This window comes from Lissotriton helveticus, chromosome 3_1 (genome assembly GCF_964261635.1).
Source record: "Lissotriton helveticus chromosome 3_1, aLisHel1.1, whole genome shotgun sequence".
NCBI lineage: Eukaryota > Metazoa > Chordata > Amphibia > Caudata > Salamandridae > Lissotriton > Lissotriton helveticus.
In genome coordinates this window covers 2,102,496,312-2,102,523,757 of record NC_136061.1, presented here as the reverse complement: position 1 = coordinate 2,102,523,757, position 27,446 = coordinate 2,102,496,312, and the positions used below count along the sequence as shown (strand labels likewise).

General features: G+C 47.3%; 1 long non-coding RNA gene across 1 annotated transcript in view; it reads left to right on the top strand.

Moving 5' to 3' along the window:
* Positions 1-8,288: 8,288 nt before the first annotated feature.
* The window catches only part of LOC144824144 (uncharacterized), a 173,997-nt gene continuing 154,839 nt past the window's right edge, over positions 8,289-27,446 (top strand). Inside the window, exons 1-2 of the long non-coding RNA XR_013608909.1 lie at positions 8,289-8,544; positions 10,427-10,536. This is a non-coding gene — a long non-coding RNA (uncharacterized LOC144824144). The remainder of the gene's footprint in view (positions 8,545-10,426; positions 10,537-27,446) is intronic.

Below are 27,446 nucleotides of genomic sequence, written 5' to 3'. Positions count from 1 at the left end.
CGCCACATAATTACACTGCACTCAATGCAACATACACTCCAAATACCACTCTGTTCCACATAATTACAGACCACATAATTACAGAGCTCTCAATGCAACATACACTCCAAATACCACTCAGTGCCACATAGTTATATGCAACATAATTACACTGCACTCAATGCAACATAAACTCCAAACAATACCATTCAGTGCCACATAATTACACGCCACACAATTACACTCTACTGAATACAACATACACTCCACACAATACCACTCAGTGCCACATAATTATATGCTACATAATTACACTGTGCTCAACGCAACATGCACTCCAAATACCACTCAGTGCCACATAATTACACACCACATAATTCCACTCTACTGAATGCAACACACACTCCACACAATACCACTCAGTGTCACATTATATGCTACATAATTACAATGCAACATACACTACAAACAATTCCTCTCAGTGCCACATAATTACACGCCACACAATTACACTCTACTGAATACAACATACACTCCTCATAATACCACTCAGTGCCACATAATTATATGCTACATAATTACACTGCGCTCAACACAACATACACTCCAAATACCACTCAGTGCCACATCATTACACACCACATAATTACACTGCACTTAATGCAACATACACTTCATTACCACTCAGTGCCACATAATTACACGCATCGTAATTACTCCTTGTATCTATCTATCTATCTATCTATCTATCTACCTATCTATCTATCTATCTATCTATCTATCTATCTATCTATCTATCTATCTATCTATCTATCTATTGCCCTCACTCTATCTATCTATCTATCTATCTATCTATCTATCTATCTATCTATCTATCTATCTATCTATCTATCTATCTATCTATCTATCGCCCTCACTCTATCTATCCATCTATCGCCCTCACTCTATCTATCCATCTATTGCCCTCACTCTATCTTTCTATTGCCCTCACTCTATCTATCTGTCTATCGCCCTCACTCTATCTATCTATCTATCTATCTATCTATCTATTGATCGCCCTCACTCTATCTATGCCCTCACTCTAACTATCTATCTATCGCCCTCACTCTATCTATCTATCTATCTATCTATCTATCTATCTACCTATCTCCCTCACTCTATCTATCGCCCCCACTCTATCTATCTATCGCCCTCACTCTATCTATCTATCGCCCTCACTCTATCTATCTATCTATCTATCGCCTTCACTCTATCTATCTATCTCCCTCACTCTATCTATCTATCGCCCTCACTCTATCTATCTATCGCCCTCACTCTATCTATCTATCTCCCTCACTCTGTCTATCGCCCTCACTCTATCTATCTATCGCCCTCACTCTATCTATCTATCTATCGCCCTCACTCTATCTATCTATCTATCTATTGCCTTCACTCTATCTATCTATCTCCCTCACTCTATCTATCTATCGCCCTCACTCTATCTATCTATCGCCCTCACTCTATCTATCTATCTATCACCCTCACTCTATCTATCGCCCTCACTCTATCTATCTATCATCCTCACTCTATCTATCGCCCTCTATCTATCTATCTATCTATCGCTCTCACTCTATCTATCTATCGCCCTCACGGGGTGGTGGTTAGGATGGTGGTGATAGTGATGGCAGGGGTTCCGGGGGTGATATGGGTTGTGGTATGGTGGTGAGAGTGGTGGTGGTGGTCAGGGTGGTGGAGGTTAGGGTGGCAGTGGTGGCTGTTAGGATAGGGTGAACAAGGTTAGGAGGGTGGCCGTGGTTAGGGTGGTGATAGCGGTTAGTGTACAGTGGTAGTGGTGATGGTTGGTTAGGATGGTGGAGGTTAGAGTCAGGCGGTGGTGGTTAGAGTGGGTGTGGTAAGTGCAGATAGGATAAGTGGTAGTGGTGGTTAGTATCAGCAGCACGTTTCATTGTGGGACTTGTGGTGGGATGTATGACGTTACAACGCATACTTTTACTCCGCATACCATTACAACGCGGTATTTACAACGAATACCGTTACAACGCATAGCGCTTTGGGGTGCTGGATAGTGGTAAGTATAATTTACTATTCTAACTCCAGTCCCCGTGGACCCTAGGGAAGGTGTTGGATAGTAAATTAAACTTACCTCTTATCCTAGAGCGCCCCCCAGCGCAATGCGTTGTAATGTCATGCGTTGTAATGCCCGCGTTGTAATGGTAGTGCGGAGTAAAAGTTGCGTCGTAACGGGTGTATACCCTTGTGGTGTTGCTTGTGCCTTTTCAATGATCAACTCCACATTCGTGAGTACAAAGCGCTGCTTACAAAAAGCGCAGGACTTTCTCAAGGGTCCACATGTTATGTACCCGCTTGGCAGCTACAGACAGAGGTACATGAATGACTTGGGGTGAATTCTTTCCACACCCATTTCATACAACACGGAAAGGGACAGGATTGGAGCGTGCAAGGGGGCAAGCAACAATGAGTAGTGGAATATGAGGGGGGAGAGATGGCCTGCAAACACATGCACTCCAATGGAGTGCTGCAACTAAAAAATTTTAAAAGTCCCTCGAAAAGCACACGTGCACGCAGTGGAAGGTCATGGCTTGCCATAAGGCAGCAACACTTTGGCAATGCTCCAGAGGAGTGACATACACACTAATTGGAAGTGAAGTTGGCATGCGCTAACCAAAGAGAAGCAAGGAATTGTGAGTGAGGATGAAGCCAACCAATGGTAAGCAATGGGTGTGCCCTAAACCCTTTGTAAGTTAACAAAATGTCTCGCAATACAGAGTGCATGCATGATCTCAGGCGAGACCTAAAAATATATAAGAAATGGGAGTTGAGACAGGGGCGTAACAAACGCCTCCGCGGTGTGAGGGGGCCCCACTCTCTTCAGTAAATGAAGGGGGCCCCCTCAGCTCTTCAGTGTGAGCTGTGAGAGAGGCTTGCGCTAAAGCAAGCCTCTCTCCCTCTAAAGCAGGTGCAGGCTATCTGCAGCCTGCTCTGAGCCCCTCCCGCTGACTGAAGAGAAACAATGTAACAACTTACATTGTTTCTCTTCAGTCAGAGCCCGCCCGGAAAAAGGATGGGGGTGGGGGCCCAGAGACAGCATTCCCCACAGGTCTCTGCTCCTCTGAGAAGAGACAAGGACAAGGATGGGGTAGGGGCCCCAGAGACAGCATTCTCTAGGGCAATGCTCATATGAGAAGGGATGAGGCAGCAAAATGGTGCCCTCAGGTAAGCACTCTTGTTAGAACGCACCATGGGCGTCTGCAGGAGGGTTAAGGGGGGCACTTGCCCCCCCCTGGATTGCCAGTGCATCTGGTGTGGGCCTAGTCAACCGGCCCTAGTCCATCAGGCTTTTGAAATGGTGCCATTGTTCCAGGTGGCAGTCGCCTCCATTGGGTGGGAAGAGTGCAAGGGGGTGGCCGAGAAGGGTGCAAGGCAGAGGGGAGTAGGGTGAAAGGCAGAGGGGAGAAGGGTGCAAGGCGGAGGGGAGAAGGGTGCAAGGCAGAGGGGAGAAGGGTGCAAGGTAGAGAGGAGAAGGGTGCAAGGCAGAGAGGAGAAGGGTGCAAGGTAAAGGGGGGAAAGGGTGCAAGGTAGAGAGGAGAAGGGTGCAAGGCAGAGGGGAGAAGGTTGCAGCGTGGAGGGGAGAAAGGTGCAAGGCAGACAGAGGGGAGAAGGGTGCAAGGTAGAGAAGGGTGCAAGGCATAGGGGGAGAAGGGTGCAAGGCAGAAGGGAGAAGGGTGCAAGGCAGAGGGGAGAAGGGAGAAGGGTGTCAGGCAGAGGGGAGAAGGGTGCAAGGCAGAGAGGAGAAGGGCGCAAGGCAGAGAGGAGAAGGGTGCAAGGTAGAGAAGGGTGCAAGGCGGAGGGGAGAAGGGTGCAAGGCAGATGGGAGAAGGGTGCAAGGCAGAGGGAGAAGGGTGCAATGGGGAGGGGGAGAAGGATGCAAGGCAGAGGGGAGAAGAGTGCAAGGCAGAGGGGAGAAGGGTGCAAGGCAGAGGGGAGAAGGGTGCAACGGGGAGGGGGAGAAGGGTGCAAGGCAGAGGGGAGAAGGGTGCAAGGCAGAGAGGAGAAGGGTGCAAGGCAGAGGGGAGAAGGGTGCAAGGCAGAAGGGAGAAGGGTGCAAGGCAGAGGGGAGAAGGGAGAAGGGTGTCAGGCAGAGGGGAGAAGGGTGCAAGGCAGAGAGGAGAAGGGCGCAAGGCAGAGAGGAGAAGGGTGCAAGGTAGAGAAGGGTGCAAGGCGGAGGGGAGAAGGGTGCAAGGCAGATGGGAGAAGGGTGCAAGGCAGAGGGAGAAGGGTGCAATGGGGAGGGGGAGAAGGATGCAAGGCAGAGGGGAGAAGAGTGCAAGGCAGAGGGGAGAAGGGTGCAAGGCAGAGGGGAGAAGGGTGCAACGGGGAGGGGGAGAAGGGTGCAAGGCAGAGGGGAGAAGGGTGCAAGGCAGAGAGGAGAAGGGTGCAAGGCAGAGGGGAGAAGGGAGCAAGGCAGAGGGGAGAAAGGTGCAAGGCAGAGAGGAGAAGGGTGCAAGGCAGAGGGAAGAAGGGTGCAAGGCAGAGGGGAGAAGGGTGCAAGGCAAAAGGGAGATGGGTGCAAGGCAGAGGGGAGAATGGTGCAAGGTAGAAAAGGGTGCAAGGCGGGGGTGGAGTAGGGTGCAAGCCAGAGGGGAGAAGGGTGCAAGGCAGAGGGGAGAAGTGTGTAAGGTACAGAGGAGAAAGGTGCAAGACAGAGGGGAGAAGGGTGCAAGGTAGAGAGGAGAAGGGTGCAAGGCAGAGAGGAGAAGGGTGCAAGGTGGAGGGGAGAAGGGTGCAAGGCAGAGGGGAGAAGGGTGCAAGGTAGAGAAGGGTGCAAGGCGGAGGAAGAGAAGGGTGAAAGGCAGAGGGGAGAAGGGGAGAAGGGTGCAAGGCAGAGGGGAGAAGGGTGCAAGGCAGAGGGGAGAAGGGAGCAAGGCAGAGGGGAGAAGGGTACAAGGCAGAGGGGGAGAAGAGTGCAAGGCAGAGGGAGGAAGGGTGCAAGGCAGAGAGGACAAGGGTGCAAGGCAGAGGGGAGAAGGGTGCAAGGCAGAGGGGAGAAGGGTGCAAGGCAGAGAGGAGAAGGGTGCAAGGCAGAGGGGAGAAGGGTGCAATGGGGAGGGGAGAAGGGTGCAAGGCAGAGGGGAGAATGGTGCAAGGCAGAGGGGAGAATGGTGCAAGGCAGAGGGGAGAAGGTTGCAATGGGGAGGGGAGAGGGTGCAAGGCAGAGGGGAGAAGGGTGCAAGGCAGAGGGTAGAAGGGTGCAAGGGAGAGAGGAGAAGGGTGCAAGGCAGAGGGGAGAAGGGTGTAAGGCAGAGAGGAGAAGGGTGCAAGGTAGAGAAGGGTGCAAGGCAGAGAGGAGAAAGGTGCAAGGCAGAGAGGAGAAGGGTGCCAGGTAGAGAAGGGTGCAAGGCGGAGGGGGAGAAGGGTGCAAGGCAGAAGGGAGAAGGTTGCAAGGCAGAGGTGAGAAGGGTGCAAGGCAGAGTAGGAAAAGGGTGCAAGGCAGAGGGGAGAAGAGTGCAAGGCAGAGGTGAGAAGAGTGCAAGGCAGACAGGAAAAGGGTGCAAGGCAGAGGGGAGAAGGGTGCAAGGCAGAGGGGAGAATGGTGCAAGGCAGAGGGGAGAATGGCGCAAGGTAGATAAGGGTGCAAGGCGGAGGTGGAGTAGGGTACAAGGGGGAGGGGGGAAGGGTGCAAGGGGGAGGGGGAGAAGGGTGCAAGGGGGAGGGCGAGAAGGGTGCAAGGCAGAGGGGAGAAGGGTGCAAGGGGGATGGTGATGAAGTTGAAAATTAGCCCCCCCCCCCGGAACCATTTCTGCCGACGCCCATGGAACGCACACTGCTTTGTGAGAGATAGTGGGGGAGAGTGGAGAGAGTGGAGAGAGAGAGAGTAGAGAGAGAAGAGAGAAAGAGTGGAGAGAGAGTGAGCGGAGGGAGAATAGAGAGAGAGTGGAGGGAGACAGTGGAGAGAGCGAGTGGAGAGAGTGGAGAGAGAGTGGAGAGAGAGTGAGAGAGTGGAGAGAGAGTAGAGAGAGAGAGAAGGGAGAGAGGGTGGAGAGAGAGAGTAGGGAGAGAGTAGAGAGAGAGTGGAGGGAGACAGTGGAGGGAGACAATGGAGAGAGAGTGGAGAGAGAGAGAGAGAGTGAGAGAGAGACTGACTGAGGTAGAGAGAGAATGACTGACAGAGAGAGACTGACTGACTGGGAGAGAGAGAGACTGACTGGGAGAGAGAGAGACTGACTGACAGAGAGAGAGACTGGCAGAGAGAGAGACTGACTGAGAGAGAGACTGACTGACAGAGACTGACAGAGAATGAGAGAGACTGAGAGACTGACAGAGAAAGAGAGACTGACCGATAGAGAGAGAGAGTCTGACTGACAGAGAGAGAGAGACTCACAGAGAGAGACTGACTGATAGAGAGAGAAAGAGACTGACTGACAGAGAGAGAGACTGACAGAGAGAGTCACTGACTGAGAGAGAGAGACTGACTGAGAGAGACTGGCTGACTGCGGGAGAGAGAGAATGACTGACTGAGAGACACTGACAGAGGGCGAGAGAGACTGTCTGGAAGACTGACTGACTGAGAGAGAGAGACTGACAGAGAGACGGACAGAGAGAGGGACTGACAGGGAGAGAGACTGACTGAGAGAGAGAGACTGACAGAGAGATGGACTGACAGAGAGAGGGACTGACTAATAGAGAGACTGACTAACTAAGAGAGAGAGACTGACTGACTGAGAGAGACTGATTGAGAGAGAGAGACTGCCTGAGAGAGAGACTGACTGAGAGAGAGACTGACTGACAGAGAGAGACTGACTGACAGAGAGAGAGAGACTGGGACTCTGACAGAGAGAGAGAGACTGACTGGCAGAGAGAGAGACTGACTGGGAGAGAGAGAGAATAAGAGAGGGAGAGAGAGACTGACAGCGAGAAACTGACTGATAGAGAGAGAGACTGACAGAGAGATGGACTGACAGAGAGAGGGACTGACTAAGAGAGAGACTGACTGACTAAGAGAGAGAGACTGACTGACTGAGAGAGACTGATTGAGAGAGAGACTGCCTTTGAGAGAGACTGACTGAGATAGAGACTGATTGACAGAGAGAGACTGACAGAGAGAGTCTGTTAGAGACTGACTGACAGAAAGGGAGAGACTGATTGACAGAGAGAGAGAGAGAGGCTGACTGACTGACAGACTGACTGACTGAGAGACTGAATGACGGAGAGAGACTGAATGACAGAGAGAGATAGACTGACTGAGAGAGAGAGACTCATTGACTGAAAGAGAGAGACTGACTGACTGAGAGAGAGAGAGAGAGACTGTGATGGAATTGGGGTCAAAGTGTGTATGAAGCTATGCAATGCCTCTTAAGATTGCTATTGTCTACTAATAAAAATGTATTATCAACATGTGCTCTTTGTATTTACATCTGCTTTTGAAATACTGCATTGTCGCTTTGTCTAATGTTTTAAAATGGAAACGAGAAGGAGCAGTGGATGCACTTTTGTCAAAACTGAACGATGAGTGGGCCCGATGTTGTATATCATGAGTCTGCATCAGGAAATCCACCTAAAATTGGGCAAACTTCCCCGACCTACTGATGGCAGGGACCCTGTAATGAATTAACAACCACCTATGATAGCCTGCTGGCAGACTAAGCCCAACCTTTAACTCCACCATCCAGTGTTACTTATAAAGACTGGATTGGTGACAGTGGCGTAACAATAGCCCCGCTTTCCCTGCAGCATGGCGGGTCGCTGGCCTGAGAGCTCTAGACTGGCACGGAGAATGGGGGGAGGGCCTCCATGTAGTTTGCAGGGGGGTCCCCTCAAGTTTCGTTACACCACTGAGTTGAGAATGTCATGCTTTAATTTATTTTATGGGTAAAATGGGAGGCGGTACGTGGCAGAAAGGTTACATGGGGCGAAAGTTTGTACAATTTAAATAATAAAGGGAAAACAAATGTACTAACTGAAAACAGGTGTTTAATTGTCCCTGGACACGTGCTATGCCCTTCCTTACTCGGCACAGAAACGCCCCTTCAGCTTCTTCTCCGTGACTCCCTGTTGCCTTCCACATACATGCTGCTGAAATTATTTTCAGATACTATTGGTTCAAAAATCTCATTCCCCAATCTCTGCGCTGCAGTTGTCACTAAGCTTACGGGTCCCATTGAAGGCGGCACACGCAAGAAATGCTTGTTCAAATAGCATGCTAATTTACAGTTTGGCCTCTGCCCAAGGCTCCTTCAGATCTATAAAGCACACGTAAGTACACACAGTGAGCCTCAGCTCATAGACGCAGCTTCTATGCACACGCACCACTCAACGGCTGCTCTAAAAAATACATTCTGGAGAAGCTATTTCCCCCCTGGGTCTTATCTCTAGGCTCCATTCTGCAGCTGCTGGCAGCCATTCTCCATTGTACATCAATCAGCTGTTTCTAGTGCACGTTGTGCGTCACATCGGATGGCAGCGGCCCAGCCTTCAGAATGGACCCATTGGCTCCTTGCCGCCCTCGCGGGCTTGGGCTTGCTGCCTTGCTCCGTACTACAATTAAAGGTAAAGCTCGCCTCCGGGGGCTGTCAGTTATGCTGGATATACACTCAGTGCACAATTAAACGTTAAAGGGCAACTCTTCGAAAGTAGCTGCAAGAACGCTGAAGGACTCGTCTATGTGACAACTTTGAATGCCTTTGTTGAACTATCTGTGACATTTCATCCCCTTGCACATCAAAGGTAATAGGTTAAAGGTACACCACCCATACCTTTCATTGAGTCTCTGGCTGATAGATTTACAGAAAGGCCTGTGGGTGCCAATGTGTGGAAAAGGCACTGTAACAGTTTAACACAGGCTGTTTCATATATCTTTTCGCCGTATGTTGTGAATGATTTTGAATCCGCGGTAAATATATTCTCTTTTTTAGTGGTAATATAGAAACACAAACACACCCCAAGATGCATGCAAACTTTACTTGAGTGGAACTTAAGGCTTCCAGGCAAGCGTAGGCCCCACCATTCTGTATCTTAAAAAGGACCTGACATAGTGCCAATAACGGCAACACTCACCATCCCCCCATACAGCAATCTCCTAGAGAAATGACAAGACACCTTCTTTGAGGAGAAAACTGCTGCAGGTTTATTAGCATTACAAATATGGCAACATTGGTGGGCTATCTTACGGGCGATCCCAAGGTAGGCAGCCCCTCGCCGCCTGTAACCTGGTGAACACTGTGGCCGTGCCCATCAGTGTTTGCTATATTTTTGAAGAGGGAAGACCCCTCCCACCGGTGGACAAACAGCCCACCCCTTTTCTCACGCCCCATAATGGGGTGGAGCCTGCCAGGCAACCCCCGGTTGCTCAGGTCCACAACCGCCCGTATGACTAACGGGCCGGCATCGGGGTAGTGGGCAAAGAAGGTGCACAGGGGGCGGGGAGAGGTATATGCACCTCAACCCTCACCCCCTCTACCTAGAAGTGACGTGGCACACCGAACCCCTGAGGTTCCCAAACACTGGGAGGCTGTCTCCTGTGCCTCTTGTGGCACTAAGGCGGCCGCCCTCTTCGCACACCCCGGGCAGCCTGCAGAAGCCTTAGTGGGGCACTAGTCAGCTCAAGCAGCTGCAGGGCCTCTTTGTGGTAGCACAAGCACCTCGTTCTGAATAGAAACAATGTCATGGGACACATTTAGAGGGAGCTCAGGGCGCTCCCTAGCAGTGGCCACCCTTATCTGCCGCATTATGGCGACATTAGGTAGTGCCAGCGGGAGGCATCTGGAAGAGCGTGCCTGGGGCCTGGGACCTGGCGAAGCTGCTCACCCTTGTAGCATTGTCGCAAAAATCTTACAAATATTGTGCAAAAAAATCAGACGATGATATGTTTTAAATGGGCGTATCAGCCCTTTTTAGGTCTCGCCTGAGCTAGTCATGCGCTACTGATAAAAGCACTCAATCAAGTAGGTGTTGAAGAGCTCGCTTTAATGCACAACCATCAACATCAGAGATACAGCAACTGAACTCTTAGCAATTGGAATGTAATCATTCCATTAATGATGTAATCAACAATGTGACTCTTAAAGTGACAGTAAACATAACAGCTACCTCAGGCGAGACCTTTAGAAAGCGGGTTTTCAAAGTCTACCAGAGAGGTTTTTGCTGGCCTCAAGCTTGCGGGCACGTGTGTGTGAACCTGCACAGGCCATCTGGCTTTTTGTAATGGCTCATTAAGCCGTACAGCCTTACAGCGCGTGAATCCCCTACCCTCCCCTGCCCCTTCCCTCCTCGTCAGCTTCATTTTCACTCCTCTCGCGCATCTGTCTCTTTCTTCTGCCTGTTCCTCTCTCTCGTCTCTTATCTTTTTCTCTCTTTCCTTTCACTTTCTCTTTATGCTTGTTTTTGTTTGAGAAAGAGAACAAGAGTACTGGAACATTGCATTTCTCCATAGGTCGGGTTCAGGGTAGTCAAACTGAATGCAAGCTTCCCCATGCTGCAGCACCAATCCAGTTTCTGGAGGCACCACCTGGGCTTGGCATGAGGAGCCACAATACACTTGAGGTGAGAATGCCCTCCTTTGCATCACGAAAAAATCTCGCGATATGTCTGCAGAGTCAAATTGAAATTGAAAATATGCCCAGGCACCCACAGTGAAAATAGGCCACATTTACAAATCGCAACCTTTCATAAAGCATTGTGTGCTTAGATGCAGGGGGGCAATTTTGGGAGAATATTAAAATAATTACACCTTTTTATGCCTTGTAGGGCCATATGTAAACACAGGCGTTTATGAAGACTTCTTTCATGAATCGCATGAACAAATGCTGTTTATAAGATGAAAGCCAGACTTATTGGCTTTGTCAGTGCTGGGGAATAAGTAGTAGAACGTTTGCTTTATGTGTATAATGCATATAGAAGATAAACAAATGAATGTGAGAAACAATGTAATGTTTGAGTGTGCTTTGCAGATATAAAATAGTCCCTTATGATTGCAAATGAAAGTACTTTATGTAAGGCAGAATGACACACCAAAAAGCCAATTGCACAAAGTTTAGAGCCCACTTTACGTATATTTTAAAGAATTGTAACTTCCCGTCAGCTGGGCTCTCAAGCCAGATCTAAACAAGCATTGGCATAGCCAATAGGTCTCTCCTTTGGGACCTTACAAGTGTTTAGTTATCCAGCACAATATCCTTGGTGCAACAACATCAACTGTTGCATAAGCTAAACACTTCTAAGTTCCCAAAGGCGAGACCTATTGGCTATGCCAATTCTTGTTGAAAATAACGATTAAATCAACAAAGAAAACACGCACTGATTTCCTTCTAAAATACACATGTAGGCTATATTAGTTTCTGAATAGGACAGGTGAGTTCATGGTATTTCAATGACTTATTTATTTCCTGCAAATATTTCGACTTGTAAAAAGGCAATAGGTTTGCAGTGGAAATTGACAGAAACTCTGTATTCTAATATAACTTCGGTTTGACCTTTCTGACAGATTTAAGCATGGGCGTAAGAACTGTGGGGTACACGGGGATAAATCCCTCCGCGATTTTAGATTGGGGGGGACATGGGAGATAAGGGTGGGGGAGTGGGGCGAGGGTGTACTGGGCCTTGCCTAGAGGCCCTACGCTTGGGCCTGTCATGCTGCAGCAGCAATAGGATCACACAGTACTATGGTTTGCGCCAAAAGACCGGTTTGGTCCATGCTCGTTTAATACATAGCCTCTGGCCATGCCTGGCCAGAGGATGTACAGGGTGCAGTTCCTGGTCAGACCAGCACCGCGGGGCGGTGCCTGGTGAACGGTACCAACGGGATAAATCATTTCCCGTCTCCCTTCTTTGATTCACAGGGCCGTGAGTGCGTAAAAGAGCTGTTTATAATGGCCCTGCACTTGACCTGTGACCTGCCTTCCGTTACCTGTGGCCAATCTGACAGTCACAGAGGCCACCCGCCTTCTACCCTTTTGTTGTGCGGCAATCCTCCAGCAATTTTTTATCCCCTCTCCACCACAGCTGCCTGCAGTCTGAACTTCTAAGGACAAAGGGAGAGAGGTCCTTTGTTGATTGCACTCTGATCCTGCACCTCATCACCCCTACCCTACCTGCTGCCTTGAAGACCGAGCCATGAAGGCAGCAGGAAGATTGGAAGAAGTAAGGTAAGGAGATATGGGAAAATACAGTATTTTCCTAGGTGCTTCACCACTCACGTAGAGAGCATCCCCACCTTACCACGACCTTAGTGACCACTGATCACCACTCAAAAGATGCCCGGCATCTCCGCTAAGGCGGAGGAGTATCGACCCACTGCTGAAAATGCAGCAGACAGAAAAAAAAATGGCAATAATACAATTTTATTGTCATTTTATTTTTTACTTCCAATTCACAAAGTCTGGGATGGGGTGGGGCCAGGCCGCAGCATCACACATCAGGGGGAGGAGAAGTGGTAGGCACTTAAAGTGCGCATGTCGGTTTGGCCAGCCATCTTAGGATGGCCAACCCGACTTGCTCACTTGGATGTCTCCATGCTGTTCTTTGGAGATCTCCTCATGCTCAAAGGCACAGGCTCTCAGTCCCTGCTTGAGCTATAACCCGGCCGCTCTGCGCACCCAATCCCAGCGCTTCTCTCATGCTGGGAGTAATAGTATGAGAGAATCACTGGAATTGCATGGGGCCTGGGAGCCTGCCGGGACGGGAGCAGAAGAGCAGTGAGGATCAGCACGGCAATGGAGCAAAGATTACAGGAGCCGGCAGGAAAGGTACATTTATATTTTTATTATTATTTATTATTTTCCTACCTCGGATTGGCAGCAGACGCAGCTGACTCATGACACACAGACACAAATATTTCCAGTGTGCAGAAAAAAATATTACTTAATGGCACATTTCTTAGGAAATCAATCTCTCCAGATGAAATTTTGCATTTGTAACATAAAAAATGCTAACGTTTTCAGACTTGAACATTTAAAAAAAAATCTGTAAAAATAACTTCTGAAGTCAGCATTTTATCCATTTGCACCATCAAGTCGGTACAGTGGCTCAGCGAGCTAAACATTCTCTTCTAACGTCTGTGCTCATCTGCAAGTTTGAGGTTCACATACAGGCACTCTGAAGTGTGACTCCACTCTGAGGTCAGCACATTGAGTACTCTTTGAAACGCTAATGTTAAGGGCTAGTATTCACAGCACTTAGAAACTAGTGATGGTGTATGAAGCGCTGTATAAAAAATCAATTTGTTTTCTGTTGTTATGGCATTTGCATCTGTATAGCGCCTTCTATAATCATTATGGAACTCTAGAGCTTCTTAAACTAGGCTCACGTCTTGGTAGGGTATCTGCGATTTCCATCGACACGGTAGCGGTAGTGCGATAATTTGCAGGTCACAAATTCCAATCCTGGCACTGCTGTTCATCCTTCAAACTCGAGGCAGATACTTCCTTGTCCCTCTTCAAGCGCTGAGACGCTCCCCTCTCCAGCTCCGGAGGGCCCAGCATACTTTTCACCCAAAAGTTCCAAAATTATTATATGTTGGTTGCGGGCCCCGGTGCTTCTAGTCTTCTGACTCTGCCTTCCCAGTAGTTGCCTAATTATCATTGCATTTACAGTAGACAGCTGATATTCTGCATCCACAGAATGCAGTACTATGCCCATCTCGTAGTGTGGCACTTTTTGTGATAGTATTACTTAGTTTCTCATTTTTACACTTGTTAACACTGTCTGGGAATTGAGTGGCTCTCATTCACACATGTTTAACACCCAAATATAGCAATAAGTAACAGAAAGATGACCAATCAATCTTTGCAAATGGCATTTTACTGGGCAGCAACATGTGTCGCTGTGCTTTTGGTAACTTTTGAACCGTTTGAGCTAGAAACAATTTTTTGGGAGTTAAAATCTGTAGATTGTGCGGCAGATGATGGTTAATATGGCAAATGAATCAAATTTATAATGATACGGAAAAACACCATGTTATGTTATGTTATGTTAACATTTTGTTAAGCGCACAGCTACCCCAGCAAAGAGGCGTCCCGGCGCTGGTGGGCTCGTTATACAGATTACACATAGAGCTGACCACAGAAATCACAAACCCTAGGACAGTGGAAAAGGGAAGGTCTTAATAGCTTTGTGAAAAGTAAGTGTGTCCTCAATCCCGCGGATAGAGGGTGGCAAGGAATTCCACAATTTTGCTGCTGGGAGCCGAAAGGAGCGGCCTCCGGCACGACAGAGTTTCGTCCTGGGTACAATCGCCAGATGTTGTCCCAGTGACTGCAGACTGCGTTGGGGAGTGTATGGGGTTAAGAGAGGCCACAACAGCACAGGGCTATTGCATTTCAAGATTTTAAACGCCACACAAAGTGCTTTAAACTGGATCCGTGCGCCAATCGGGAGCCAGTGTGGGCCTCAAATGGTAGCTTGGCAGAGCATCTACGAGGAAGTCCTAGTGGCTGCCGAGTTTTGGACTCGTTGGAGTCGCAAAACCTTGGCTTTATTAGCGCCCAGAAGCAGCACACTCGCATAGTCCAGGCGCGATAATATCGAAACCTGGACAATGAGCTGCCGAACTGGCGCATTAAAGAACTTCAGGATGGGATGGAGACCTCTCAACAGGCCCACACAAGTCGCCGCCACCTTCTTAGTGTGGGTCTGAGAATTGAGGGCCTCATTCATCCACACTTCCAGGTTCTTAACCACTGGTTTTGGAATTGGTATGATACCTAACGAAACCGGCCACCAGTGCTCGTTCCAGAGAGAGGTGTTCTTCCCTACCAGCATCACCTCCGTTTTGCTAGCATTCACCTGCAAACAGTTGTCAGCCATCCACTGAGCAACTGCTGCCATCCCATCTCTGAATCTGGTGGCTGATATAGAAGGTCCTTCCGCTAAAGTGATAACCAGCTGAGTATCGTCAGTGTACGATACCAGCGTTAGGCCCCACTCCTTGGCCACCATCACAAGAGGTTGCACATAAAGATTGAACAAGGAAGGGCTCAACGCAGAGCCCTGCGGAACCCCCTGGCCTATGGAATGGGCCTGAGATAAGAACGGTGGTGCCGATACCCGGAAGGATCTGTCCGTAAGAAATGCTCTAAACCATTCCAAGGCCCTACCTGTAATCCCAATGGCTTCCAAGCGATACAATAGGATGTCATGAGACACCGTATCAAAGGCAGCACTAAGATTTAATAAAATAAGCGCTGCACTCTGACCGGCGTCAAGGATCGCTCGGAGATGTTCAGTAGTGGCCAATAGGGCAGACTCGGTACTATGTCCCGGCCTAAAGCCATTCTGTGATGGATCCAGGATATCGTTAAGGCTCATGTACTGAGAAAGTACCTTGTTCACGTGTGCCTCAGCCAACTTAGCTGCCCAAGGGAGCAAGGAGATTGGCCTAAAGCTATCCGGTAAAGATGGGTCCAGGGAGGGCTTCTTAATAATAGGGGAGACCCGCGCCTGTTTCCAGGCCATCGGAACTCTGGCAGTCGCAAAAGAAAGATTAAGTATACGACACAATGGCTGATGAAAAAGCGCCAGTGACTCCATAAATTGCGCCGGTCTCATGGGGTCTGATGGAGATCCCGAATTAACCTTTCTTCAAAGTTTGACAAGTTCTTCACAGGGGATCTCTGGGATGAGTGTCAAGATGGAGACCCCTTCTCTAACACTAATGGGACTCGGAGCTGGGGAGTATTGCGAAAAGGTTTCGTAGATCTTTTGCACTTTATTCACAAAGAAAGATGTGAGCTCTTCGCATTGCTGTATTGATTTGATGCATGATCCATAGGCTTTATTACTCTTCAGCTCCTGGACAATTTTAAAGATGCATTTCGTAGGGTTGGAACTAGCCTTAATTTCTTCGGCATAGAACTTTGCGCGTGTGGAACAGATCATTCTATGATAGTGTTTTAGTTTCAACAAATAGGTAGCTTTCTCCCCATCATTATAAATTCTTCTCCATGCCCGTTCCGCTCTTTTACAATCCTTTCTAAGGGCTCTCAAAGTCTCACTGTACAATGGATTAGAAACAGACTCACGCCCTTTAACCCATTTAGCTGGAATAAGGGCATCAAGACCTCCCGTAATCCAGTCACAAAAGGAGGTATATGCCGCCTCAGGATCAACTGAATGCCCCAGAGAAGAGGTTAACAGAAGGGCATGAAAGTCCTTTAATTTAAGTTTGTGCCTTGGCCTCTTAAGAACCAAACTAGTTCCGTCAGCCCTAAAAGGTTCAGCGATTTTCAAGCCAGCTTTAATCAGGTAGTGATCTGTCCATCCCATAGGCACAGGCTGGGCTATATGTATTGCAAGAAGATTAGTAAATATAGGATCTAATATGTGTCCTGCTGAGTGGGTAGCATCGTGGACTACTAGATCAAGCTGAAAGACTGCTAAGTCCGCCAGCAGATTACGGATAGCCGGCTCCAAAGTCTGGTCGAAGTGGAGATTCAAATCTCCCAAAATGGAGAAATTGGCGGACTTCACCACTAATGAACTGACCACTTCTAACAAAGCTTCACAGAACCTGGATGCAGGGCCCGGAGGTCGATAGATATAGAGCCCAGTGAAGGTAAACTGTGGACTTATTTCAATCCTAAAACGGGCACATTCGCTACCACAGACATTCTCTGCTACAAAAGAGCAAGGATACTGCGCTTTATATATGGCTGCTATACCACCTCCCCTTGCATCCCTGTTAAGGGTCTTGATCAGGTACCCTTCCGGAAGAGACAGTCCAAGTATCCCCTGCATATCGTCTCGCAGCCAGGTTTCACAAATGAAAAGAACATCAGGAGTCTCATCAATAATGAGCGTGTGTACTTCCATATGGTGCTTGGCGAGCGAGCGCAAATTTGGCTGGAGAATGGTGAACGAAGTTTGTTTACCTAGGACTGGAGACTGGCGCACCTGGGAGGGTGCACCTGTAGAGAAGGGACAGGTCTGGAAGGTCAGACTGGACTCACCGAGCTGGAACCGCAACTCTTCACATGCCACGTTCGTAGGCCTCAAGTTCATAAGTACCTCTCTATCATATTTACAGGGGGCCAGCCGGCTCCGGCCAGGGGGACTGGCGAGCGGCGATGGACTGGCGATGACGGGCGCAGACGGGCTTGCCTTTGGCGCGCCTTCGGCGCGTCGCCGGCGCGCCCGCTGCGCCCGCCCGCTGGGCCTTCGGGGCCCAATACATATTTATAGTGTTAGTGTTAGGGAAGTAGGATCAAAAAACAACTAGAGCGCAACCCTGGTGTCCACCCAAGATGGCGGTACCGTCTCTGGGTGCGCGTCAATAGAGATTGCTCTTGGGGATCAGGGCTTCAAGGCAAATCGAGCGGTGAGCTAAAATGTTAAATTCTGCAGCTACAGTGTATAAAAGAACACATACACATTTCCAACAAAATACAATTTTTAAAATTTCTGAATGGCAGCCTAGAACCCCCGGCTCACGCCTCAGGGGAAACAAAGTACAACTAAAGCTGAGCGCTCGGGAAAGTGCACGATTTAAATACCGCTGTGGGCAGGATCAAAAAACAAGTAGAGCGCAACCCTGGTGTCCACCCAAGATGGCGGTACCGTCTCTGGGTGCGCGTCAATAGAAATTGCTCTTGGGGATCAGGGCTTCAAGGCAAATCGAGCGGTGAGCTAAAATGTTAAATTCTGCAGCTACAGTGTATAAAAGAACACATACAAATTTCCAACAAAATACAATTTTTAAAATTTCTGAATGGCAGCCTAGAACCCCCGGCTCACGCCTCAGGGGAAACAAAGTAAACAATCGCATAATTCTTGTGGCTCTCGCTATACTATTACCACTGCATTGTGTTTTGGTACATTTACCATGCAACTGGGCACCTATTTTGTAATCAGACATTTCCTACCAGTTTTTACATGGATTCAAAATACTCCAAATATTGCCAAAAAAAGGAATAAGTCCAGAAAAGTGAATGTCCAAGAGCACACATTATGGCCAAATGGGAGGCCAGCATTAATGAAAAGTGTCTACTCGTTCCACATTTCCAACTAGTCAACTAGAACACAACTTGAGTGTCAAACTTTTTTCAATGCCAAAGGGCTTTTCTTCCCAGAGAAATATCATTCTAGTCATAGTATTTATTTCCATCATATTTAGGTGAAATGGTAAATCTGAGATTAGATGTCAAATATTCTAGTTCCATGGCTAGAATTTGCCAAGTGGACAAGGCCTGTGGCAATGGGTACCTACTAGACAGTATGCATGGTAGATACTAATGTATATTACTGGTGTTTAAATACTTAACAATTGTATTCCATTTACATACCAGAGTCCAATGGCATTCACTCTCCTGCTCAGTACAATGAAACTAACCCTTTGATGCTGTCGTGTCAATTACCTATATTGTCAAGTCTGTTCAAGTACTCTGCAGTCCCGGAACTGGCAGAAAAACCCTGAAAAATGCTTCCAAGAGATAGAGCATTCTTTCCACAGGTTGAGAAGCTACTACAGATTCTTTTGGGTGTTCCAGTATCTTCTTGTGAGGCTAAGAGAAGTTCCATTGGTCTCAGTCGACTTAAAACTTGGCTAAGATCAACTATGTCCTAGAAAAGAATGAATTTTGTTGCTATATGCAACATACTTAAAGAAATGATGAACTCAGTTGACCTACCAGGGCCGGCTTTAGGCATGTGCAAGCTGTGCACCTGCACAGGGCCACCAAACCCCAGGGGCCACCACGCCAATATATATCCTTAATATATTAATCCTCTGAGGATGGATACATATTTGCGTGGTGGCCCCTGGCAGGGATTTGGCGGCCTCCGGCTCTGTTCCACTTCCAAACACCCTGACCCCCTCCCCTCTTTACTGGCCTGCGCGCTCCGCCCCGCCCGGACCCCCTCTTCCGGGCCCCCTACCTACGCTCCTTGCCCAGGGCCACCATGAGCCTAGAGCCGGCCCTGGACCTACAGACAATAGCGAAATAGTTTTTCCTCTGCACTGAACATCGCAAGAAATGATTTGGCTTTTCAAATTAAAGTTCATACTTTTAATATAGATTCGTGCAGCAAGATAATACAGTTTCTAATTAATCCAACTGCATTTTGAGGTTTACAAATGTCGCTAAGAGCATTCAGTTTGTTCTTCCTTTTTTTTTGTCCCCTGTTGTTCGCTTGGGGCATGAAGATGCAAGATTCATAAACAGTGTTTTCTCCACATTTGGACTTATTGCTTTGTGAATGCAAATAACAATATAGCATACTTGCAAACTATGACTACATGCCAGCCTTTCTCAATATTACACTCCAAAACTTTGCAATTGTATTAATTTAACAGGGTGTATGGTTCTCACACAACGGGCAATTTGTATAGAGTCACTGCAAGGTTGTCCCTGTCCCCCACAGAAATTTATTGTCTCCTAGGCCCCTGTATTTAGGTGAAGATGGTCCGATTACTCGTTTTTAGTTGATTTTTGTCCCTGGGAAAGCAATTTTGCAGGGTAGTTTTTGTTTTGTTTCATGATATGATAGTGCTTTGCTAATACATGTATATTTTAGTACTTGGTGCCATAAAGACTGCAGTCTGCCAACTTTAGTTTCGCACAATATGTTTAAATAGCTCATGCTTCGCTCTCCCATTATACTTTTATATGCACTCTGTGTGCAGGAGCAGGAAACTACTTGACCAAGGAATCACTGCAGTAAGGAAGGGGTGAGGAGGCGGGTCCTTCCCATCACCATCAGGCTATAAAGTACAGGCTGTGTCCACGCTGCATGGATTGTTCACTGGCTGTGCCTGGGCGAAAGGAGGACCTGCCTTCGCCGTCATTGCCAGGAACAGGCAGGGCAGGGCCACCCTCCCTGGCCTCAACTCCGGGAATTGACCCGCATCTGCTGAGGGTAACATTTTAAGGAGAGTTAACTTGTGTACTAACTTGTAAATGCAATTTCTTGATCTAGGAACAAAGCCTATCCCCTTATTTTTACAAGCGGCAACTCCCTCCTCTATTTTGATCTGAGTTGAAAATAGTGCCCTAACCAAATTTCTCAAGTTTTAGCAGAATTCATTATCAAAATAGGGAAATGGAAGGTGACAGAATCATTGCATACATAAGGTCAGCAATGTTACAACAATGATAGCAATTACACGTTACATCAAATATATTCGACACATTAAAGGGAGAGAAGGAGAGACAAGTAGAGAAAGGGGGAGAGGGGGAGTGAGAAGGGAGAGGACGAGGGGGGAGATGAATGAGAGACAAAGGGAAAGTCATCCCAAAGACCGAATGGGTATGTGACGGCTGAGGAGGTAATCCATAGCCAGTCTCCCCTATAGCTCTCAAGGTAGCTCCAACGGGCATTGGTTGGAAAGATAGATAGAAAGGAGACAAGGAAAAAGCAGAATTGCAGAAATACGATGGGTGGGGGGGGGGGGGTGGGCGAGAAAGGGAGAAGGGGAGACACTGTGCCCAAGGTCCGGCTGGGTAGGTGATGGTCAGGGGATGAACCAAGGCCGATCTCCTCATTAGCTGAACAGAGCAGCTCAACCGGGCATCAGACAGTAGATTCCACTAGCCACTCAGGCTGCAGAGGCAGAGGCGTTATAGGACATGGGCAAAGTGGGCTCTGGCCCAGGGCCCCCACCGTTTGCACTGTTGCACTCTTTGGAGTGGGAATAGTAATTTTTACCCCTACGCTATCCAACACTTTCCCTACTGTTGCACTTCTTTTGCGTTGGAATTGTATTTTTCACCCCTACACTATCCAACACTTTCCCTACTGTTGCACTCTTTGGAGTGGGAATTGTAATTTTTACCCCTACGCTATCCAACACTTTCCCTACTGTTGCACTCTTTGGAGTGGGAATAGTAATTTTTACCTCTACGCTATCCAACATTTTACTTACTGTTGTTTTTTTTGGAGTGATAATAGTATTTTATTCCCTCTATTATTTAATATATTTTGTATAGATTTCGCTAATGTAGTATATCATTTTAAAAATATTAAAAGTAAATTTAATTTTTTTAATTTGTTTTGCATTATTATATAATTTTTATTTCTATTAATAATTTATGGGTATTAGATACATTTGTAATTTATAATATTTTTAATTATTTATAATTTGTTGAAATAATTATGTTGTTGTTGTTGTTGTTGTACTACTTATTCGATATTTGCATATCATAAAAGTACAAACAGTACAAACATAAAAAACACATATTTAAAAAATCTAATATTCAATACCTTTCTTGCCATAGTATAAAAAGATAAAATTCAAAATATTTACAATTAAAACAGAATAAATTCAATGATACATTAGCAGCAGTGGGTATAAACATCCATTTGGCTGCCCGAGCCTATCTCTTGTCCTCGACCAACAGTCTGGCGTGGATAAACCACGCACTGGCTAGATATTTAGCGACCCCACATACAACTAACATAGATGTAACATCTGACAAGAGAATGCGCAAGGCAGTTCTGGACTCTCTGACACCCAACTCTCTATATACCGGTTTTAACCATTTTGATCTAGGTCTTTTATAAGCCCTACAAGCAAACAAAAAGTGGGGAAGAGATTCGCTTGTGCATGGGCACCCTGGGCAGCTAAGAGGATGGACATGTGCCCCTCTTCCTTTCCATCCCTCAATGAAGTTCTTCAAGGGTAGGATCCCATATTTCATTTTCAGGAAGAGAGACCTATCGCTTGGGTTTTGAATAAAATCTAGGAAGGGCTCAAGTTTTTTACTGGGTTTAAATTCCATAAAATGGGTTGTAAGTGCCCCCCACTTTGCATGTTTTATTTCTTCCTCCTGTACCCAATCCCAATAGATTTTTTTGATGATTTGCTTGTGGGGAGGGGACTGGAAATAATTATTAAAAATGATTATTAAATAAGTATATATATTATATATTATATGTATATGTTTATTTTTTTATTAAATTACGTATATTACTTATTAATTTTAAATATTATAAAATATTTTTAACTATGTTTATTATATTTTTAAGTATTATTTAATTTATTTTACATATTTTTTTAATTAAAAAAACAATTTTTTTAAACTGTATTTTTGACATCGATGATTTTTTTCGATATTTTTGTACTTACCTTGTTGTAGATAGGATGTTGATATTGTTGACATTGATATTAATGCTCTGATATTTTTGTACCTCGATATTATGTCTTTCTATATTTTGTCAGACATTCATTGCACAGCGTATCTGAGAGGGTGCTGGGCATGTGTATTCCAGCTGATGGTATTTATACTATAAGATTAGATGTTAAGCTTTTGTTGGACAATTAAGGCTTAGCCCGCGTTCAGTAGGAGCCAGACCCTTATGGTCCATTAGCGGGAGAGAACGAGGAAAGCTGCTGACTCATAGATTGCAACACTTATTGCTGCCTTAAAGTTGGGCCCTGACATAATTTATGGGTGGGCGGAACTCCGTGAAATCTCGCAGAGTTTTTATGTAACCCTGCGCATTCTGTAAAGTAAAACTCTGTGAGTTCCGCCCACCCCAAATGTGTACAGCAGTTATGCAGCACAGAAATAGTAATAGTGAAAGCACACAAGAAAAATACCTCACCAACTTAGGAAACTAGAGTACATTTTATTAAATTTTTTTAAACCAAAAGTACAAAAATCCAATCAGTAGAGCCAGAGTTATGAGTTTTTAAAGTTTTTAGTTAAAACAAGTGCCTAAAAGATCAAAGCTCTAACCACAGACATCTAGTAGCACGAAACCGGATCAAAGTAAAAAAATATGACTGACCTCAATGGGGCACGGTTCAGATCCAAGAAGTGGAGTTGGCCCGGTCAGCCCTTACCTTTGGACTTTGAAGAAATTTCGAGAAAAAAGTTCTGAGAAGTTAAGGTTCAGAGGGGCAAGGCTGCAGTCGGTGTCTGAGGAGGGAGCATCATCGATGGGGAGCCTTTGGTCGAAGTGGCAGTGTAAAAATTCTATGTTCTGGGTTAGACTTTTTTTTGGAAGTTGAAAATCTCCAGGGGGACGAGGCAGAGGACTATAGCTGAAGACAGTTCAGCTGAAAAGGATTTGTTGCCGCGGAGAAGAATGTAGCGCGAGAAGCATCAAAGTCAATCCGACCAGAGATGCACCTGAGGCATAGAGTTTGAGTGTCCCACACCATCAACAAGGAGTTAGTGACAGGGGATATTAGAGACTGGGGACTCTAAGCACACAAGGGAGAAATAGGACTTTCCCCAATGAGGTCCCAGCGAGTGCCTGGCCCATGAACAGCCACAGCTTTTCGGACTCTGCCCTGGACCACTCAACCAGGTAGCGGTGCTGTGCCGCCAGGTCATAATGAAGTAGGCTCGGGCACTACTAGCCAGACTTCAGCAGGTGGGTGCCAGCTCATTTCCTTCCGCATTCGGGGGCGCTTGCCAGCCCAGATAAAATGATGGAGCAACGCCTGTAAGGCTGGAATCATGCCTGTCAGGGGAGTCAAAGGGAGGATCTTAAAGAGGAAGAGTATCCCAGGGAGGATCATCATCTTAAATGCCGCTCTGCAGCCCAACAATACAACTGGTAGTCTCCAGTGGGCCTGATCGGCCCGCACACGCTTCAGCAGATCCCAATAATGAAGAGTTTTTGTTTTCTCCAGTGTCGAGGCCAACTGCACTCCTAGGTAGGGGATGGAGTCTGTCGCCCATTGTAGCGGGTAAGCCCGGTTTAAGGAAGCCAGCATAGTTGGCAAGACTGATAAGGTAAGGGCCTACAACTTATGGAAGTTCATGCAAAATCCAGAGGCCTCTCCAAACTCCTTCATCTCTTCCAGTAAGTGAGGCAGAGTCACCGGGGGGTTGTCCAACATCACCATGACATCGTCTGTGTATAAACTGATAAAGTGTTCCTCCCCTCCAAAGAGAACTCCCTTGATTTGAGGTTGGTCCCTCACCCTCTGCGCAAGTGGCTCCATATAGAGCGCAAATAAGAGGAGTGACAAGGGGCCAACCACCGCTTGCCCCTTCTTATCGAAAGCTCGTGGAGCTTTGCCCATTGACTCTCACTGAGGCTTTTGGGATCCCGTAGTTGCTTAAGACCCAGGAGTGGAACCGCACCCCCATCCAAAGTGGGCCAATGTTGTCTACAGATAGGCCCATTGCACGTGGTCAAATGTTTTCTCAGCATCTACCGATAGTAGCATTGTTTCGCTCTTGACGCGGTTAGATTTTTTTATTTTTTTATTTTATTTATATGTTCACAGCAACACAGTAATACAGCATAAGAGTTGAAGCCAAAAAAGAAGTTTCTTTACATGGTAGTATATGAGCAGTGTACACATTAGCTAATTAGACAGCTTGATACATATAGTTATATTATTATAATACATAGCTCTATCGATAACAAATATAATATAATTCCATTATTAGCAAATACAGTTCGTTCTTATGTCCATTCTCTTTTTTTTTTTTTTAAAACCTTTATTGAGATAAAAACAGGAGATACATGCGCAGGCCCACAACCATCACGGCCGGCCGCAAAAATGGGTACAGGCAGGATAATACAAAATACGCCAGCCGCGACGACGGGGCGCGCAACACAAAAAAGGTGGTTGTCATTTTAAGCTTAACTTCTAAAGGAAGCGAGGGGGCTGCGACAGGGGGATGCACATCCTGCAATAAGGGACACAAAGGAAACGCAGCAAGAGGGGCGTACCCCACATAGAGACGAAGTGGGCAATATACATCCAACTGTGTAGACTAAACCACCGCAGCAATGAACCAAACAATAGGCAGCCCTGCACAAATTCACAGTTAGCGGCGGACTCGTAGAAGGCCCACCCCCAGAACAGGATACAAAGAGTCATCGAAATCCAGACAAGAAGGAGGGTGCAAAACCCCGAGCCACCCCACCCCGCAAAGAGGAAAGAACCCTCCCAAAGCCTGAAAAGAGCAAAAGAGACCATAGAACAAAACAAACTAAAATAACAAACCCTCCCCGCACCCTCCACCCAGCACCCCTGTAATGGCTACGGCCAAACCCACTAACAGCGTGCCTGTCGCCCCGGAACTGCCCCACAGTAGGGAAAGATATAAAAGAAGAAAAGAGTGGAGGAGGAGAGAAACAACCCGTACCCGGGAGACTATATTCGGCCGCCCATCCCCGGACCCCGCCATCGCTACAAGAGGAGTCAGAACACCCCGAACTATACATCTACATCTCGGCAGTACAAGCAAGAACACTGGTAACCCAGAAGGAAACCTCCATTACCCCCCCCCCCGCCGCCCAGCGCCAAGACAAAGTCCAGATTCATAGTACCGTCCATCAACCCAAGTCCCGACAGTATACAGTACCACAGTAAGTAATAGGGGATCTTCAACCCTGGCCCCTGCGATCGAGAGTCTTAACGTTGTCCAGTTGCACCGCAATCATCATAAACGGAACACACCACCCGTAGGGTCCCAGCCGAGCAGGACGCTGTCCAACAAATTCTGTCCAACCCCACGGAACATGGGCAACTGCAATAGTAGTGCCAGCCTCACAATGGAACAATTCACCCGGCTCGGGGAGTAGAAGCAGCCACAGGATAGCGACGATTGTGTCCCCAGCAATCCAGAACGGAGCGACCAAACATGGCGTCCGAGAATGAAAGCCCCCACACTGAACCAGCGCACAGACTTCTGACCACTGCATCCCCGGCGCGGCCAGTAGCCGGGGAAGCACGGGAACACACACCGACAGTACCTCCGGGCATATCTGGGCAGACAGCCTATCAAAGTCGGGCGCAGGATGAGGGTCAGCGTCACTCGGGAGTAAATACGCCTGGCCATGCAGGGGCATCATAGGAAGGATCGCATCCATCTTGTGTCCCAGGTCACAGGTATAGGCACAGAACTCAGCACAAAGAGTAGTCAGGGCTTCCATAACTACCGCCATCCGCCCCGGTGCCATAAGAGGGGGGGATGCATCAAGTCCATAGTGACGAGGCTGAAAAGCTCGGTGCAGCTCGTGGGACTGCGCATCAACGTCACCACCATGAAGCCGAGCACCTCGCCGGCACACTGCAGAGCACCATCTGTCCGGGGGTGGAAAGGGAACACAGACCATGTTAACCCAAGTGGGTGAAAGCGCAGAAACCGAAGCCGCCTCAGTACCAAGTGCAGTCCGGGCGCACGAGAGACGAGCTCCGACGGCTCCGTACACAAAATGGCCCCCTTCTCACCATCAAGCGGGTCGGGCAGTAAACAAAGGCATCAGGGATCCCGGGCGGTGATACAATGTTGCGGTCGCAGGCAACATGCAACTCCCATTGGAAACTGTAGATCGGCTCAAGATAAAACATTGACTCCAGCCGTCGCTCTACGTCGGCAGGCTCGGAGCCGAGTACAGTGGCCGCTGTTGTCGTGGGCGATGGCAGCCACTTCAGGAGAACAAAGACCCGTCAGCGCCAGGCGGCGTCCAGGAGAAGGCGAGGACGCTCCATCATCTCCACTGCCGGGAGCGCCATATGAAGCACACCATCGGAGTCGGGGTCACCTCCCGAACCCGAATATAACACTTGGAAGCAGGATCAACACCAGGATGGGTCGCGGGACGGGAGGGAGACGAGCGGGTCGGCGGAGCCGAAGGATCAGGCGGCCATCATGGTTGCAGGCTAGGCTCCTCCCCCCTTATGTCCATTCTCAATCTTCATAGTAATCAAGAAAGGAACCCCAGATTTTCATACCCAGCTTCTTTTTTCTCCTTGATCCACTAATTGAAAAGAGCCCCCACTCCAGTTTATATAAGCTATACATTCTTGCTTGCCATTGTTGATAGTCAGGCGGCTTTTCCTGAAGCCACTCACTAGCTATACATAATCGTGCCACTGTCAAAAAAAAAAAATAGCGATGTGGGTATAAACTCTCCAAGTAACTATTTATGGGTATTTTCCCCAAAAGCATCATAGTCGGTGTAATAATTAGAGGGATATTAATAACTGATGTAATAAACTTTTCAATTCCTCCTATAAAACAATGAAGCCTAGGGCAAGAGAAAAAAATATGAATACTATCTGCGTGATCAACCTTACATCGAAAGCATTTGCCATCATATCCCTCCCCCCACTTGGCCATGCGTTCAGGTGTGTAGTATAAATCGAACACCGTCTTAAAAAATTGGGCTTTTAAATTCGCAGACATTAATGCATCTTTTGACAACGTAAGTAGATCTTCCACCACTATTTCTGAATCTCCTAGAGTATTAACCCACTTTGCCCTTACTTTCTCAAGATCATCTGTTTTTCCCTTAAAATTATCTGATACAAAAAACCTATTTTAACCTGTTTATTAACCCCTTCTACTGCTTTGTTGATTTGCAGAGTTAGCTTCCGTCTGGAAAAAAAATCCCGTATTTGCAGAAATTTAAAAAAATAAGTTCCAGGAAAAAAAAAACTGCTCCCTTAACTCATCAAATGATTTACACGTGCCATCATCCGAACAAATATCCCCCATCCACCTCACCCCTTTCCTCTGCCAATTCTGTGACATTCCGTCTGA